The sequence below is a fragment of the Chaetura pelagica genome, unplaced genomic scaffold (assembly GCF_000747805.2).
Source record: "Chaetura pelagica isolate M959 unplaced genomic scaffold, ChaPel_1.0 scaffold117, whole genome shotgun sequence".
NCBI classification, from domain to species: Eukaryota; Metazoa; Chordata; class Aves; order Apodiformes; family Apodidae; genus Chaetura; species Chaetura pelagica.
In genome coordinates this window covers 5,633,653-5,653,175 of record NW_009954185.1, presented here as the reverse complement: position 1 = coordinate 5,653,175, position 19,523 = coordinate 5,633,653, and the positions used below count along the sequence as shown (strand labels likewise).

At 41.2% G+C, this 19,523-nt stretch overlaps 1 protein-coding gene across 2 annotated transcripts in view; it reads right to left on the bottom strand.

The window, feature by feature from the left end:
* Window positions 1-6,724, bottom strand: part of PRR5 (proline rich 5 (renal)) — a 71,171-nt gene extending 64,447 nt beyond the window's left edge. For both annotated transcript variants that reach the window (XM_010002961.1, XM_010002960.1), the window contains exon 1: window positions 6,587-6,724. The gene's annotated coding sequence lies outside the window, so the exon portion shown is untranslated. The remainder of the gene's footprint in view (window positions 1-6,586) is intronic.
* Between the last annotated feature and the right edge of the window lie 12,799 nt (window positions 6,725-19,523).

Here is a 19,523-nt window from a genome sequence, read left to right as displayed (position 1 = left end):
TGAAGGACTTATCTTGAGCAAGGCCTCAGATCCTCTGCAGGTCTGGTGGGATCCTGGTGCTGAAAGCCCTGAGCCAAGTTTCTAGGATGCACGGCTCCTTCATACAGAAAGCTGCAGGCCAGGTAGTCCCTGTCTTGCAGCCTGCACTTCCTTGAATTGTTTCCTCTCTGCAGAATGTACTCCATTTTGGGAATGTCATTGGGAAAAAGAAATAAACTGAAAACTACTCATGACCAGGGAAGCCTGGGATGTGGTGAGCTTCACTCTGAAATCCATCTCAAGTCCTTTCAAGATTCTTCAGTCTTCATAAATAGGCTGGTACCAGGTTTCACCAACTTGGTATTTTCACAATAAGACAAGGTGATTGCTGAGAGTAGGATCACAGGAGGATAAACAAAGCTGGGCCTCATGGAGAAAACTGCAGCCTTTGCTGACCTCAATTCTTAAAATGTGACAAACTCATTTGTGTCAGCCTGCTTTTTTTACTTGCCTTTTTTTCTCCCCCCTTTCTTTAAATCCAAGACCATCTGAGCCCACATACCAGGTTTCAGCCTGATGATACCTGAAGAGCTGAAGGCAGCCTGGGCACCTCCCTGGTCCCCAGGAGCAGCTGCATGTCATGCATGTCATCCATGTCATCCCTGTTTAAAGGGGGGCAAAACCTGAAGCCAGCACCTCTTCTCGGTGGGAGATGCATCCTACTGGTCACTCTCATGCTCCGGGCAAGCAAATAAAACCTCTTTTGCCTCACATATTTTCTCTGGTCTCCATGGACTGGCATCAAGAGGAAGGCAAATCAGCATCATGTCTTTAAGCGCTGCTTTTTCTGTTCCCGCTCTTTTGAGCCACAGTCACCACAAGCTGTGAAGTGTGTTGGTGTGCCAAGGCTTACCAGTGGCTTCAAACCACCTTGGTCACCCAGACATTTCCAAGAAGCTGCAGGGGCTCCCTACACCACGCTCCAGGCACACAGCACTGCAAGTCTTCCAGTTTTGCCATTCATCTCCTCACCAGGACACACATTCGTAAACCTTTAGACCCTGCTGTGGTATTTTGGTGCCTGCAAATTGTAGGGCACAGGCAACAGACAGCGGGAAGCAACCTTTCTTTTTTTAAAATATATTTTTCTTTTCTTATATTTTTATTTTTATTTTTGCCTCCAAGACTCAGAAAGGTAAGATTTGGAATTAATTTTGTCCTGTGTGATGTTTTGGCTTGGTTCATATTTATTCCAAGTGAGGTCACCCATTTCTGCTGCAGAAATAAAAGGTCACAAAATCAGTAAATTCTCTCCTAAAGGGGGAAATCCCTTCTAGGGAGGTGAAGTACCAGTGAAGTGTACCAAAGGGAAAGAAAATGCAAAACCATATTCTGTGGGACTGTAATCACAGCTAGGTGCAATTATAAAATACACAAGGTCACTTTGGAGGCCTTTTGCTTGCATCAAATTTTTAAACTGTCAGTTTAATTTGATCGATGAACACAGGGAGAAAGAGCAAAAGCTTTTAAATTTTTTTGTAAAAAATAGAATTAAAAAAAATAATAAAAGCTGTCTTTTTTTCCACAATATTTGGCTATGCAGCACTAGAAGCCAGCACAAAGATTTGGCCAGACTTGGGAGGAGGACAGGGAGGGGAAAGTTGAGTCACTTTATATATAAGTCTGAAACAATCCCGGCCCTTAGCTAATACTTTGCATGTTAAAAAGGAGATAATGTGTGTTCATATATGTGTGTGTGATGATGTTAGTTCTATTAGTCATCTGGTTTAGAGATTGGCTCCAATAGAAACTTCTGGATACCGATTTGAACACTCTGAGGAAGGAGAGTATCCAGAACTGAACTTTTGACTCAGGCTGGCATAAAGATAAATGAGGTTTTAAATCCAGGCTTTTGGTTCATTCACTCCATTTGGGTTTCCTTGGTTTTAATGCAAGATTGCATTGATTTTAGCACGTCATATGAAATATAAACACATTCAAACTTATTCAACTGGAATAAAACAGAAATTTTCACTGTTCATTTACTGTAGTGCATTGCTTCCTACCTATGCTTTCAACAGAGAATCCTGGATAACATTTTTTGAAATGCTGTTGGCTTTGTTTTTTTTAAAGGCAAAAACGCTTTCAAACTCTAGTGTTGGTTCCCAGTACTGTTAAAGAAATAAATTTTTAAAGACTGGATCCTTAATGCTGTGTAACAATTCTTCACTATGAGAAGGCATCTAAAATTGTTAGATCCTTGGTTAAGTTCTAGTTAAGAGGCTTAATGCAAATGTGGCTAGACACGCTTGCATTTATCTAAATGCTCTTCCTACTATTTTAACAAGAAATGCAATCTGATCTTCAGTGTCAGGTGCTGGAACAGTCCCATTTCAGTTCAAAAGCAAAATAAAAATTCTAAAGAAATAATAAATAAATAGATTTTCAAGCACATGTCAAGATTTTTTTTGTGCCTGGTATATATTTTTACGGCCTTATTTTGGTAAACCTCATTATCTAACATTTGGAAGATGATTCAGACCAAGCGAGGTGACTTGTCCTCCTTTGCTCAGCTCTATGAAAGTTGTTAGGGTTGCATTTCAGCAGAGTTGGAAAATCAAAAGAGGAATGAAATACAGTATTTTCACCCACTTTCGCTTATAACAAAATTAAATCTAATACATGTAAGTCTTCAGCTGCTACATAGTTGATAGTTATTTTCATAAAGTTTGATAGGCAGCTCACTAGGTAGAATTTTTATGCTTTTACCTACACTTTACTACTGTCTGTATTTCACTGAGATAGTAAAATTCTCTGTAATTGCTGCAAAGAGAGAGGAGATGCTGGTGACCACAGTGGCAGCAGGACAGTGACCTGGGAGGTCAGAATCAGAAGGTTCAATTAAGACATGTTTGTGATAAAAGTTCAGTGACTCTAGTTTGATCTTCCCATTTTAAGCTCACTCAGCACTAGCTACTAGGAAATGGGGTAACAGACATTAACAGTGGCATCTGTGAGATGTGTACAAGTACAGGTAGACACATACAGGAAAATCCAGGCCTTATTCTGTAGTTGCCAGAAAGAAAAAAAAAAAAAAGGCACATCCAGGGTGCACTTCATCACACCCTATAGGGGTTATATAAAACTGGTCAGGTAAGTCATCCTTGGGACCTACCTGTTCTCTCCACCAACTATAAAGAGAATTAACATAAAGTGAGCAGTTCAGATATTTATATGGTATTCCAAGCTGTAAATACCTATAATTAGATCAATTGCAATCCCCAGCCTCTTACTGCCAGATTGATCATAACATAAATGTAAGTAATCTGGCATCCAACTAATCATGGAATGGCTAAGGCTGGAAGGGACCTTAAAGATCATCTAGATCCAACCCTTCAGCATGGGCAGGGACACCTCCCACTAGATCAGGTTGCTCAGAGCCTCATCCAACCTGCCTTTGAATGAATGTTTCACTTCCTCAAGTACATGCTCTGACCCTAGATGAAGCGACCTTTGGGAGATGTGTTTGGTTTACAAGCTCATTTGGTATTTCAAGTAGGGAGATACTAAATTAGGAGTATTTCTGAGAGTCTCCTGCTGACCAAAGGCATTGCAGAATTGAAAGGAAAAGGGCAAAGTTTGCAGCTTTCATGGCACAGCCTCAACAGAAAGGCACAAGGGATTTGCTGGTTAAGAGCACTTTCTGGCTAGGGAATCAGTTGATATTTTAGGGAAGAGTTGAGCTGAGAGTAACACCCACTCCAGCAGTGGACAAGCAGAACTGGAAAATAAAGAAAGATACTGTCAGGTCCTCCTGCCTGTATTGGAGGAGAAGAAAAAAGGAAGCAAACAAAGAGTTACCACTTTGCCAGGAACTTCTCATAACTGTAATTAGGAAAAGATTGAGCACTTATCAGCTGTGACACAGTACACATGCTACCCTCCTTTATTATCTCAACATTCTCCTACTGACTTCTGTCTCCTTGTGAGCACAGCAAACCATGTTAATTTGCTGCTTCCAATTAGGCCCCTGCCATGCCAAGGCTTCTGGTATGTGCTGGATTGGAAACATTTCCATGGAATAATATGGGATTCTACACATACAGAATGTAAAACCTATGTAAACCATTTGCAAAAGCCATGGACTGCAGATGTAAACTAATGGGGGACTGAAATCTTCTATACATGTTTTCTGTGGTCCCTGTTAGAGTAGGACCAGACTCCTAAGCCTTTTCCATTAAAGAAAAGCAACTAATAAATGCAATTGTGTAAATAAACACACTGCTGGAATAAAAAAATTGACTACAATGCTGCACTTTAAACCATAAGCACCACTTGAAGTCTACTATATTGCCAGCAAGTGAGAAGTTACAGCTTTTGCAAAGAGCAAAAGAATCATGCAGCAGGCAGGCTGTATTTTTTCAAAAGGCATTGATATTTCTAGTTAGCAAACACTCAGGTCAGGGTGGTGGTGAGCTGCTGAAGGCATAATGTCTAATATTGCCTCCTTGTATGGTGGGAACTTTGATCTGACTGCCCATCATAGTAAGATGTTCATAGTAATCTATGAAAAGTTTACAGTGGGATAGTTTGCAAATGCTTCTCTAAAAACAGAAGGCACGCACATGTCTCTCTGTTTACTCTGAGGGGCAGTTATTTACAATACCAAGAATAAAAAGTTTAACATTGAACAAAACAAAGATGTACTGTTCACAGTGACCTTCTCAAAATATTTCAGTGAAGCATTAGAGCAGCATTCAGTTCTTCTGGCAATGGCTGAAACCTTCTAACAGCTGCATACGGAGTTGCTGCTGAAAGAACTCGTTTGGTAACAGATTAGTTGTTAAACTGCTAACTTAGCTAACAGCAGACAGGGGTATTTGTTCTAGAAAATATTGTAAAGTTCAGGAGCAGAAATTTTCTGGGTATGCTTGAAATAACATGGAGAGATGTAGCAGGGATTTCCTGACTGAGTTGTACCCAGATTCTTCCCTCAACTTCTCCAGAGGAATTGCTTACAAGGAGAAGAGTGATGCTCATACCCATACTCTTCCTGACCTGGGACTGTCAAGTTCCTGTTCCTGTTGTGTACAACTGTCAAATACTTCTAACTCACTTCTCAGGGAACTCAAACTTGCAGTAGGTAACAGAAACCTGGAAATCCTTGGGGATAAAAGTGCAACACAAGTGAAAATTATTTCTCTCCCTTTTAAATATCTGTGCCCAGTTTGAAGATCAAGCTGAATTCTACTGGTCACAGCTTTGTACTGGATTGTGCTGCAAGGGCCTGGTGGGAGCTGCAGATTGCAGGGGACCTTTTTCCCCTGCAACCTGAGAAAAGACCAAGTAACAATTGTAGCAAAATGCAGCTACCACTGCCATGAAGTAGCATGGAATAGGCATTCCCATCATTTACCACTTGATATAAACTGCGAAGGAAGCACATGTTACCACGAAGTAAGTCAAAACAGACATTTTCAACAGTGAACCCTATAGAAAAGACCTCTTTCCTCAAAACACAGAAAAAAACCCCTGAAGTCATGGCAAAGGTTAGATTCCACAGTTTAGTGATAAAGTAAATAAATCTGTAAGAGAAAATAAGTCTCTTAATATGTTCAGAAAAAGAATTGTTTTGGAAGAGGTAACTGGCAATTGTTTTCTGAGAAAATTCCTAAGTCGCTTTGAAAAAATAAGTGCTTCCACATGGGATGATAACAATAAACAAAAACCAGAACATCAAATACAGATTAAGCACATTTACTTTCCTTTCAGAGCCATGTACACACACACACACACCCCCCCATACACACTCTCTATTCATGACTATTGTTTTCTGAAAGTGATTTCAGAAGTTCTGCAAAAATTTCCTCCTTCCTAAAAAACATAAGTCTCAAACACAGGCCAAATTCTAGCTACGAATATTAAAGAATTCTAGCAGGTTATGCCAAGCACCTCTGCAGAAACAGCTGCAGCTGCACAAGATACTACTACCACTCAGCTGTTCACTGCTGCTTCTTGCCACACCCACATATACATTAATCATGTATAGGTCATTTGAGAATTCCTCATATGCTTTAGAGCACAGTCAACTGGGGAGGCTTAATCTGTTTCTGCAACAGTTGTCTTGAGTACAGTCTTGACACTCTCTGAACCTCCTCATTCAGCTCGAAGTCGCTGTGGTGGGTAATACCCAAGGCTTTTGCAGCACCCATTCTGGCTCTCTACTTCAAGGCTTTTTTTTCCCAAGGACATCAAGTTATTTAGAGGCTCCTCTCAGAGAGCAGAAATTCAAGCAATTTTCTGTATTGTTTGCTTACAACACTGATTCAGCTGTCAATAGATTCACAGCTGAAAATTCATGCATACCATTTTTGAAGCTGCAATGAAGCAATAGCAATGTGTAGCCTGACATGAGCTGATGTTAAAAATCCCAGACTCCTGCACTGTTATTCAGATATTTTTCTATGGCAGAAAATACAGTGGGTTCTATGGGAAATTTTGGATGAGAGATGTTAACCATAATGAGTCCAACAAAATGAACTCTCCAGGTATCTAAAATTGAGAACATTTTCCAGTTGCAAACAGTGTTGTAGAAACATGTGCTTACCTGCTAAAGGGAGAAGAAGACAGGATTGAATAGCAAATAGGAACGACTCTGCAGCAGATTTCCAAAAGTCACATGAAAATTCTTGAGATAGGATACATTTTGGTTGAAAAAAGTCGGCCCCTTGCAAAAAAGGCAACTCTGTAACAAAAGATTATCAAAAATTAATATTGCACATACTGCAATTCTCGGAATTGTTTCTTAAGAGCTCATTGATAAACATACACGACACACCAGGACATGAAACAAATGCTGTTCCATCCCATTGCTGATATAAATAAACATTTATTATTGCACTTTTCCCTTTTCTGTTCTGTTTTCTGCAAGGATGCATTAACACCGAGAGATACCACCTATTGCTGAAGAGGACAAGGGAGTTGCCATGAGCTAAACAGTGCAAGTAATTCCGTGTTCAAGCACTAAAGTGATGGCAGAAAAAGTTCTGAAATATGCTGCATGACCTTCAGTGATCACCTTTGGAGAGCAGCTGTCCTCTAAGGCTAAGTGCATCCTACAGAAATACTGGAAATTCTTTCTTTAGGTCTTCAAATGATGGTTGTAATACTATTGCCTGTCCTGAGCTGGTCTTGAAGTGCACCTCCAAGATGACTGCTAACACCATAAACCACCCCAGCGTGGCTATTTATATATATATATACACACACACTTCCATAAACCCAGACAGACAGCCATATTCACACACACCTGCATCCATGTTCTGAGAATGGTTCTTCCTGTCTTGTACATTGCATAGTCATTAGTACCAGCTCCAATCCACTGCTAAATTTAACTAGGAATATACAGATATCCTTTTTGGCTCAGTTTATCCTGGGTACAAAATGCTCTTGCTTTTGTTTTGTGGCATTTCATACTAACTTTGCAAGGATATAAATAACTGCATGTATTTAAAAATACATATTTTAAAGTTAAACTTTCCCATATAATTAAATAATCCCTTTATATTCCCAGTTTTGTGTGCTGGGTATAAGTCTCATTCTAGTATCACTCACTTTAGTCAGAATCAGAAGTGTTAGTTTAAATAACAGTGTCCTGTGAAGTCAGTGCATTCTGACTGCAATGTGTTCAGGAGCGCACACATAAGCAGCTCAGTACACAGCCTGCAGAGTGGGAGAAATTACCCACAGCTTGTAGGCTACAGAGCCATGAACTAATACTTCGAGTACCTGGGTGCAAGATAAGGAAAACCACCTTTTCAGCAGCATGTGTGCATCTGGGAGATGACACAGAAACAAATTTGAAGTGAAGGATTGTAGAGTAAAAAAACCAAGATATGAGCATAGCACACTGGGTACGAACAGGCTACACCAACAAAAACTCCTGTGGACAAAGATGTTGTACCAGTACAGAAAAACTGCTCTAAGCAAAGCAAGCTGTATCACAATAGAGCTTTCCTGATGTAGCTTGGTTTATATTAGGAGGTTCTGCCAAAACTGCTAGAGCAGTCAGGGCACTGAGGTCTTCCAAAAGCTATGACCGACCGATCTCAGCTGGAAGTGGACAGATACTATCAAAGTATGTGTCTAAAATAATAGGCCATGTCACAAATCTTGGATTTTTTTCCCCTGCCTGCTTAAAAGAAAAATTGAATAAATTCTTAATCTTCTAAATTATACAAGGAATCCCATTTATTTCAGACAGATATTGTGGAAAGAAAATATAATAATAGCTATTTGGTTCTCAAAAGATTAGAGAATAGTGTTTTGCTTGGAAATCCTGCTTTGACATTTCTATGCTAGCAAAAAAAATTCCTCCATTTTGCCTATAACCTGTAATAATTTGATTAGCTGCCATAACAAACAAACATCACAGTACTATTCTTTGGGATTTGAGGAGTTTATTTCAAAATAAAACTCCACCATCTTTTTTTTAAATCAAACTAACTTTGATGATCAAAGCTCAGCTATTCCTTCAATGCATGCATGAAGTATAAATTATTATTTTTTTAAAACTTGTGAATTACATTTACCTTGCTTTCATCTAATATCATGCATATCTGAAACTGTTTTATAGGTTCAGGGGAAAGGGAAAAAGAGAATGCATGAAAAAGACCAAATTCTGCTATCGTACAGAAGTTTCAGGAGACTGTAATGAAACATATTCCTCATGCACCAGCTGAGCAATCAGTATGTTATTTTGGCAGGTAAAGCAAATCTTACAGCCTTTGTTATTAGATATTCATACCACACCTTAAACCAGGCATTTCCCAGTGCTGCTTTGCAGGTTTCTCAGGCCCATGCTACTTGTCCGTCCATCCACCTCACTATAGGGAAAGCAGCAACTCAAGTTTCTGAGGGCAACCAGGCTGAATGACCCAAAATATTTTTGCAGGCATAACCATCACACTGTAGCTTTAGAGACTTCCTGAACAGCATGGGAAGAAACATGACTCCAGAGGTTTTTGGACCCCAAAGCTGCCACAAATCCAGATTCAGTTCAAGCTTCTCTGAGCCACAGGGTATATTCTGCATATGTGAGGCAGAGGAGGAAAAGGTGTAGCATGGCTGGTGATACTGCTTGAAAGTACAGCTATTTCAGAATTTGCTCAAATCCAAAATGTTACTTGTGGCAGAGAGGCTAGTTGTCCAAATATTCAAAAATACAGGGTAAAACTCAAAATCATGCATCAGAGGCACATTATAACTAACACATTAATGTCACTCCCTTCCTTTCCTAAGTATTTTAACTTATTTGTGTATGTAGATTAATTTTTCATACAGCATGAATGTGCTCAGCAAAGGGACTGTCAGTTCCTCCTCAGGACTGACAACAAGAGCTGCTACATACCAGTATTTCAGCAAAGACGACACAGTTACCCTACTTAGACCTACTGCTTAGCCAGCTCTGGCCTGAGAAATTAGTCACACAGGCTCTAATTTCAGGTATCATTGCATATGCCTTTCAATTCAGCTTTGAGTGGATGGCAAATAAGCTCTATCATTTCAGTGACTGCAGTCTACAAAGCTGCAAGCCAAGAATCAGCACACGGGCTGGAAATGGTGATTGCAATTAAGCTACAATCAGCCTGGCAGGCTGACGTGATGAAGGTCTGTTGTGTGAAAACCCACAGCAGCATCGTTACAGACCTTCTTCTGTTGTAAGATTTTAATCTGGGGTTGCAACAACCAGGAAGAATATCAATTGCAAAGGCTTGGCCACTACTTTCAGAGTTTTGCAAGCTCAGCTCAATCAACCATTAGTGTGGAAAAAAGTGCCTGTGAAGAGTGAAGTGAAAAGACGTTGCTATAAAACGTACCATCTGTACTCTTGGCTTTATTCCTCAAATTACACACATGTAGATTTTCCTTTGGGCTAGCTAAGCCTTATTTCAGTCTATGAAGCAAGTGGTCTTTTGTGCTCTTGCCCTTCCCCTCCCTAGCCATTCAACAAGCCAGTCTACAACTGCTCTCCACAAGTAGAACCAAGAGGTTCTGCCTATGCTATAGCTGCCTTTCCAAGCACCTTGGTTCACTGTTCTTTCAGACTTGTGAAGGATTTGCCAGTATAAAAATATATTTTTCTTTTCTTTTGCAAGAGATAAAAAAATGGCAGTATATCTTCTGGGCTTTACTTCCCTGATCTTCATCCTTTAAATAAATACTTCGCTTCAATGGAATTAAAACTTATAGTATACATTAAAATTATCATTAAAATATGAATTTGTATGAATTCTAGCTACAGAAATGGAAGTGAAAGCCTCTGTTGACCTTCCCAGGGGCAACATTATACCTCAGACAAGTAACATGATTGTTTTTAATGCTGACTTCTCAAAGCAGATTTTTTTTTTTTTTTGCTGACAGTCTGTTTCTGTTGCATGTATCACTGAGTTTCTTTTCTGCTGCAATAAGGACAATATCTCTGAGGATACCAGCTTATGAAGATAAAAAACCTAAAGGTGATAATTTCTCCTGAAAATCCTTGGTGCTACTCTTTTAAGTAGGATGAAAAAGTCATAGAAAGCTCTGCATTAAAATGTGTCACATTTTACTCCACAGAGACAAAGAAAAAGCTCGAATGTACCAAACCCAAAAATAAAATCTTAAGGGGCTCATTACAGGATCAATTGAATCTAGAAGTACCAAAAGATCTAGCCTCTTCTCTCAGATTTTTGCTTTCTCCACACTCAAAAGTCCTAATTAAAACCTCTTCCCACACTCAAAAGCCCAATAATTCATATTTAAAGCCTCTCTCACTCTTCATTTCCCATAGATTGAATCTTAAATGTAAGTACTAATTGATGGCACAGACAAAAGGTGCACAGATTACTGCTAGTGTGCTTGCATAGATCTAGGTGGTGATGCTCCAGTTCATAGAGATCATCCTGTGAACTGGATTTTGCAGCACCCCGAGTTTAATTCATATTCAGACAAGCGAAAACATCTCACAAAAAAAAGCTTGCAAATGCAACTGCATCACTGCCACCGTTTTCACACTGCAAGCAAGCTGTGAATTTAATTGTGGAGGTACAACAGTAACACAACTTTCAGGGGGCAACTACCACTTCACAAAACAGACAAAATACTTAAATTGTAAATATTTCTGCACTGCCCTGGCTCTGCTTTAATGACAATTATAGAAAGCTATTCAACAATTTCAACAAGAAGAGACTGGAAAATCCTACTCATAATGTGCATCATTTTAAGCTAAATTCATCTTTGATATATTAGTGCCTTGGTTTTGCAGGCTGACCATTTAGCAGTTTCACATGAAAGTCAACATCACTCAGCAATTTCAATAAAACATTAAAGCTTCAGGTTACTTGTGGATAAGAGTTCTTGGATGGGTGAATGCAGCATAACTAAACACTAAAAGCTCCCTTTGAACTTTCCACAGGCCTTTTCAGGATGAAACAGAAAGGTCTCTCTCCTTTGTTTCCATGAAAGCACTCGAAAACATTAATTTTTTGAAGCAGTATTTGAAGGAATTTACTGGGAAAGGATGCAGTGAGTGTAAATAGAGGTATACGGGAAGAATTTCACTTGAGCACCTGCTGGGTCCCTCCTCCTGGCTCAGTCATCTTCTGCTCTCCCAGCCTTGCACATTTTAAAAAAAGGTAGCAAATAGCTGGAGGCAGAGACTTCTTGTGTTTCCTCTGACGCTTCTACTACACTCTGAGACTCACTCATGCTTCAGAATATGCATGAGACAGCAGCTGCTTAGTCAGAAGCTTCCCAAGGAAACCCAGTAACACGAGAATACAGCTCCACAGCCTGTATCTGCTGCCTTTTTCAAAAGCAGGTACTGCTGCCTGAAACCCTTTAAGAATAAAAGGAGAAAAGCATGTAAGGTTAAAAGTTTTCATCTCATCTCTAGTGATATGACTCGATAGCAGAGGATAAAGTACTGCTGGGAAAGGACAGACCAGGTCTCTAATCTCTCAGCTGACAAAGTCTGGGGAGACATGCGTGGACTTACGCAGAAGTTGACAAGTTCATGGCTCCATTAATCCTCCATCACTGAAAATTAGCCAGAAGCTAGATAAACTGTGCAGCAATGTCAGGACTTGGTTTGCTGGAGGCATTATGTAGGGAAGGGTTTTGTGGGAAATACACAGACTTCAAAAAAGAAGACGTATATAGATGTAGCAGCACTTACAGGACTATAATAAAAAGCATTTGGATTCAGCTCAGCTACTATTTTGAAGTTCTGCCACCAATAATTTCAAGTCCAGCAGGACAAACACTAGGGAACTTTAGTGTCATCTCATCATCACCTCACTGAACTGTTAAGAGATACACACTGATCCTCTAAACAATATTCAATATTTCAGTAATGACTGAAGCGTACAGCTATTCTTGGGGATTAACAACTGCCTGAATGATCCTTCAGGCTCAGGAAGGGACACTTGCCTGTGAGTAATCTCTGGAAAAAATCTCTATGATCACTAGTAATACCAGGAAAGTAAAACCAAAAATAGTATTGTGCTCAATTTTTTTATATTGCGTACAGAAGGTATTTTTCTATTGACATCAACAGATACTGGATCAGGAGCCAGGTTTTTCTGTGCCCCCCCTGAAGAGCCTCCAGGAGAGGAGAGGGAGACTCCACACACACCAAGCACTGAAGGAACCCCTCCAACACCTCCTGAGTGCCCCACTGAGAAGTCAAGAAAGATAGGTAAAGCCATTCACAAAAGCACACTACATCCTTGGTATTTTTGTTTAGTTTCTAGCACTTGTTACCTGGAAGTCCACGTTTGCCTGTGGCCATGTTTCCACAGCAACAGATGCAAAATACATATTCTTCACAAATAAAAGGAGGGCACCTTCCACATGCCTCTGGAGCTGGGACAGAAACTTTGTAGTCACAGGTAGCAGATGGAGGCCTTGAACTGAAGAAGCAGTTAAGCATATCTTTAACCAATTTTAAGCACAGAAGTATTCCCATTATAGCTCCAACTGGCTGTTCCCCTTTGCTTCTAGATAATGTTTTCCAAAACTGATCACACTGCGTTCAGAGGTAAGGGTTTTGATCCAGAAAGTTAATGTGTACCAAAATTATGTTTTGCTCCCAAATTCTTTGAAAATCTTTGGTGAAGAAAGGAGAAAGGAGAGAGGAAAGAGAGAGGATGCCTAAGGTTTTTGAGCAGCTAGAGACTCTGTCTCCAGGTACAGTTTATTCTGACCAGGCTGTTTACTAGTATTAATCTTCAGTGATTTGTGTTCACGATGCAAGTCATTTGGCTGTCTGTGCTGAGCAGAGACAGCAACCTGTCAGTGGCAGAGCAGCTGTGCGAGTTGCCGTGCACAGATGGCGAGGACGCAGCTCAATTCTTCCCTGCCTATATTTCCTTCCTATCATTTTCCTCCCCCACCCCCTCAATTCTTTCAGTGGGAGGAAGGAGAGCTACTTGGACCTCCATGTACTCAAAGAGGAAATTAAATTTGCCTTATACTTCCTTCCCAAGCCTCTGTACTAGGAATCTGTCCTCGCCCCAGACAGATGGCAACTGCTGCTGCACAGCTGCTCTGGCACGGGCAAAGCCGGGGGATGAACGGCAGGCAGGTGTCACGCTGCTTTGGCTCCCCAGCTGCAAGGAAAGCAAGAAAGAAAACCCTGCCTATCAGCTGATGAGAGCACGATTTGGAAGTTGTTCCTGCAGGATGGCATATGTAACCTCGTCGATTTAAGACTTAACACATTTGACACTGGGCATTTCTTGGGTGACTGAAGGAGCCTGTAGCACCCTCACTAGTGCTGGCTGACCTTCTCACTCCACGTTCTTACCATACCTCTTATTTTTTATTAACTTAGACTGTGTATACACGTGCACGTGTGTGCATATATATGCTAAGTGTCTGTTTCCATATACTTATTAAAGTCTAACACAACGGTTCGGCTAATAAGTTGCTTAAGTACAATAATGATTAAATAACTGCAACAGCAGCAATATCACCAAGTGTCTCCCTTCAGTCATTCTGCAGCCAGAATTCAATGTCACTTTGCCAACCCTCACAGCACTGCTTTGTCCCAGCCTGGCATTACTGTGAGCATGAAAGCTTCAAAACCATCTTAAGGGTTGAACTGGTATCAGTTGAACTGAAAAGAATCATCCTTACTACATGAAGAATTAAAAAAAAAGGAACCCTGATTTGTAAATAAAATAAAAACCTAAAAATTCTGCCCTGTTCTCCTCCACTTGGCAAAGGGAACGAGTTATCCTGCACTATCCATCTGGTTCCCAACTTGGCTGAAGTTCTACACAACTTTAAACTTCCTTTAAAAAGAACTTTTTGGTCTGGGTGGTGTTTTTCTCTTCCCCATTGTAATTTGCCAGGTTGTCCTGAGAGACTTTAATTGTCATGTCTTCATTCCTACTAAAATTTCCATGAGTGTTGAGATTTTTACTCATGAATGGATGGATGAGTTTGTTTCCAGCAAAGGAGGAGTCACCACCAACTGGGAGACAACAGGCAGCCAGCTACCTGCACAGCCCCTGTCAGCTTTGGGAGCAAAACACAAGGACAAAAAACCCACTCATAAAAGTCTCAAGTGTTCAGGCAGAGGAGAAGGAAAAGAGCTGATAGAAAAACAATACTGGGCAGTTTAAAGGTGAGTATTTTGCAACTGTAAAAACTGACATGTTATCCAGGTTCACAGGAGCACTTCAGTTCTGCCAAAACATGATTGCTGCACTCGTGTTAAATGGATTTCTTTAAACCAGTCTAAGCTTCTGCTTAGATACTGTCAGACTGTGCAAACAGATCGCTTTGCAAATGCAAGGGGGACGGTTAAAGCAGTCCCCAGGTCCAGGGATCTGCCCCCGGGGCAGAGGAGGAACAGCCACACCAAGACAGCCATCCTCATTTTAGCAGCTCCCATTTGCAATTTACCCTGAGCTTTCTGATTTTGCCTGAAGTGGGTTAGGGAATGCTCACAGTCTGTTCTGCTGAGCTGAAACACACAAGACTAACTGCTGTCAGAGGGGCAAGGGCAGCATCAAATAGCAGGGGCACAGGTTGCCTCTATGTATTTGAACCAGCAGCAGCAGTTTGTAAAGTGGATGGCAGTGTAGCATCTTTGCTATGCCCTATGTGAGACATCCAGCAAAAGTCTCAGTGCTATTTTCAGCTGGTGCAAGGAGAACGCAAACCTACAAATATCTGAAACACTATTTCCACAACCCTTTTGTAAGCAGATAATAAAACCTATGCAAGAAAGAGGAATTATTTAAAACTTGAACAAAGTGCTTCAACAAAAGATGATACAGTTGGAAAATTTTCAAGCTTCCATGAAAACAAAGGAAACACTTGAGATCCAGTAGCACAAGCTGCTGAATGACAAAATGATTTAGAGTTCAGATCCAGCAGCACAACCCAACCAGTTTCACTACATGTGAAACCAAACTTGGGGAAGTCTTAGGGAAGCTCTGCTTTTCCAAAAGCAAAAGTTAGGTGGTAACGAAAAACAAGGAAGAGTCTGGATATTAAGGCACACTGTAGAGCTTATCAAAAGGGTGCCGATGGACAACACTGGCTACTAAGTGTTTTGTTGATGAATTTACCTGGAGCCTTGTTTTGTCACTGTTCTGCATTATACAGAGACACAATCATCAGTATAGCATTAATAATGAAGGGAGAGAGAGGCTTTTGCCAGAGCCATAGTATTTACACTGGGGCATCTGTTACTCCACTTACGCAACACACAAAAAAAAGAATAATATGAAGAAAATAAAAAAGGTGAATCAGAAGAATCCCAAAGAGCAATAGGCAGCTTTTGCAGTGCTTTCCTCCTCTAAGAAACAGCCATGTACAGTGGTGAGGAAGCAGAAGCTGATACATGTGGTGGGGTGGGCGACACTGAACCAATCCTGAGCTAGCATCTCTAACCTTTACCAAAAGTTATCGCTCCATCTCTGCTGAATTAGTGGTGAGGGCACTGCTCCTCCACTTGTTCACAGCAGGTCGGAGAACAATGCTGGAAAGCTGCCAAGGGTTCAGATGCAAAGAGAATGAAGAAGGGGAAACCCTGAAGAACGCAAACCCCAAACCTGAAAGCTGCTCGAGAGACTGCACAAGCCTAAGCATAGTTTCTCAGACTTCGGGGTAAACTCTCTCTGAGCTTCAAGGGAAACTGCACCTCAGTAAAAATTAGCTACAAGTCAGATGTTTTTCCCTCCAAGTTTTATTGAGCAGGCTCCTAAGCATCTACAAAATAGCACAAAAGTGGTTGTATTTAAGAATGTTGAATAATTACTTGTTGGACTTTTTTGCATTATACTCAAACTAAGAACCTCAGCCACAGACTCAAGACCAAAATCTGATTAAGGTAGGTGCTGTAGGAAGGCAGCACAACAGAGATTGTTAAGCATAAGTAAAACCAGAAGCACATGCTCTCTCAGGATACGTTCTAGGCACAATCATTCACAGGTAACTAAAGAGTAGTGAAAGCATTTCCACATAATCTTACAGCAGCAAGACAGACAACTCAAAAAATTGCTCCTTATTTCCTTCACTTTCAAATGATCAGGGAGAAAAAGGCTTTTACCAGACGCCACAGAAGGCTGGCGGACTCAATTTGTTTCACACAGAGTTGGTATCTGACTCTGAATACTGAAGACCTCAGCGAGACAACTACAACCCAGAGGTCCTCAAGGAAAGATGGTCTGGGTTGTTGCTGCTCCATTCCTGATGGAGAGCCAGCACAGCTTTGCTTACTCCTCAGCGCTCTATCTAAAGGTAATTAGAACATTAATTCCATGCCTCAAAATTAGTTCTGAAGCCTCAGAAGAAGTTGAAAGCCTACTATTAATGAGTGTTACAGAATCCTGGGGTTTGTTCCTTCCATTTGTTTACCTTGAATATACATCAGGAATGTCTTGTTTTTGCTGAAATATTTGTGGGAGAATGTTTGGTAGCTCTTATCCACTAATCAAAGGACAGGAGAAGAAAGATACTCCAAAAATTTAGTTTCTGATAAGATAGTGAAGCTCTAGGCAGTGAAAAAAATACAAACAAAATAGCCTTCAAAAGTGAAAAACAAAATCAGAGACAAGGGAATGCTCCCTCCCCCACAGCCTCTCAAGCACATTTTCTTCAGTGATGGAGCAGCTCGCAGGCAGACATTCCAGAGCTGAAATAATCTGCTGCCTCTCTAAGGTGGTGCCATTTGGCCAGAAGGCTACAGGTTCTGCTCAAGAAAGAAATCCATGAGTCCCTCTTGCCTTGCCTGACTTACTATGATCATGGAAACTCACAGGCTGGGCTGGATCTGGCTTTCTATTTAAAAAAAACCCAACAAATCAAACATAAATAAAGAAGGGCATAAGCCCATTTGGTTTCCTTTCACAATAATTTTCAAGTCTTGAAAACCTGGGTTAATCCCCCTTACACACATTTTTTCGTCATTTTTACCAAATTTCATTTCCACCTTAGGATAAAAACCTCAGCAAAAGGAGGTGGCCAGAGGCTGGAAAAGAGCTTCGAATTGCCTGAAAAATGAGAGGTTAACACAGACGCCTTTGTGTTCACTGAAAACCTACAATGAGACGTGACAGCAGACAGCACTGCCAGGGAGCCACGAGAGCACAGCAAATAAAGACACTGCAGCAGTCAGCCCCCAAATGCACCAGAAATGGGCATTTGTGATTCAGTAAAAAGATCTGCTTGTTTCTATCTGAATATAAATGCCCCCTGCAGAGCCAGAAGACTCCAGGCTTGGTACCCCCCATAAGAGGAAGGTTTTTCCCCAAGAAAGCTTTTGCCAGACTGGCTCTTCAAAATAAACAGCTGGAATATTGTCATCAGGGCCAATTACAAAGGGTATTTGGTGGCTGAATTAACTAAAATGAAGACCAGATTTCTGCTTTCTGGCAGGGGTGGTGGGTTGACTTGAGTTTTTAAACTGCTTTAGCTTTGGGGTGAATTCACAAGGCCCAGGTTTTTCCAGGAGGGAGGAGAGAAAACTGTAAGGTTGTTTCCCTTCTGTCCTGGTTCCTTGCTGCCACTGTCTCTCATTGTGCAACCTTGCTGGGACTAAGGCACAAGGTCACATCTGCATCGAGCTGTCCTGTGCCAAACGTCCATCTTCCATTTAGGTGCAAGGGAGCTGCACTGCCTTTTGCTCAGGTGTACTGAGGTACAGCAGGGCTGGTGAATCTGCATCCTCCCCTGAAGCTATTCCATGCACAGAGCCTGCATTAAGTTTTTCCCTTATATTTCTTCAAGCTTGCAATATTTGCTCCTCCACTTAGTGGAAACTAAAATCCCCCAACATGACCTAGTACCCTAATTCACATGGTATTATCTTTCAGGATATTGCACAGTTCCGTTCAGTAAAATCAGCAACAGACAAACATAACCCCAGAGAGTAATAGGTTTACTGTAGTAATTTACAGTCCTTAAATAGAAGAAACTGAAAAGTAATTGGAGGGCTTGGGGAAGAGAGAGATATGGGAAACAGGACAGCACAGAAGTCTTGGCTGTCAGTGCTGCAGGCATCAGCTACAGCATGAGATAGCACTGTTCACATGGAAAAGCTCCAAGTGGGCACATGGTGCTGCTTATAGCCAGGATTCATGCCCAAAAACTCAACACAAAACTAACTGGTACCTTCAGCTACTCTAAATGAGCATGACTTGCCTTCTCCACACTTGTTCACATAAATTCTGCACCTAATGTTCTTACCCGAGTGCTCCCCTAGAATTCAACCAGCTTTTGTAATATGACAGTGTAAGCCCCAGCTCATCACACCCTGCTTGGCAGCCACAAAGCAAGCCAAGACCACCGAGACCTGTTTGCAACATCCCTGGACTCACCACTCCCAGACACTTCCTGCCACCACCGAGGCACCACAATCCATTTGACTTACCTCTCAGTAAGCAAAAAGCAAAATAAATTAAGAACTAAACCAAGGGCTGGTCTGAGAGGGACCCTCACCACCAGCATGCTAAAGGTTTTGTACTTTGTTTCCAACATAGGAAGAAAATAAGGGCCTTGATGTAGAGTCAGCAAAACGAGGTGTTTTTAAAACATAAGCAAAGCAAGTCTCTCCTAAACTACATTCAGTGTCCCCCATGACTGAACACCCTGACTAGGGTCACCGTCTTTCAGCTTTATTCCAGCACACCATGCTGTGCTCCCCAGAGGTCACAACTATCTTGAAATTCCACTAAATTCACTGTTATTTCCTGTTACTTAAATCTGCTCCATCACCGTCTCATTCACAGAGGCAGACAGGAGACTGTGCAACACGGCAGATGCAGGTGTTAAATAAACAACTTCTTAAAAGGCAGTGGGGGGAACCTAAGCAAATGGCTTTTATTTGTTTATATCAGGATCTCTGAATGCAGGCACAGAACTGATGGGGCCAGCCCAAGTAGTAGCAGTGGCTGCTTAAGCTCCCCATGGCTCCCTAGAAAGAGTTCTAATCACTGTGGCCAACCCAAACCACAACATGCCTCTAGACTTTATATGGGATTATA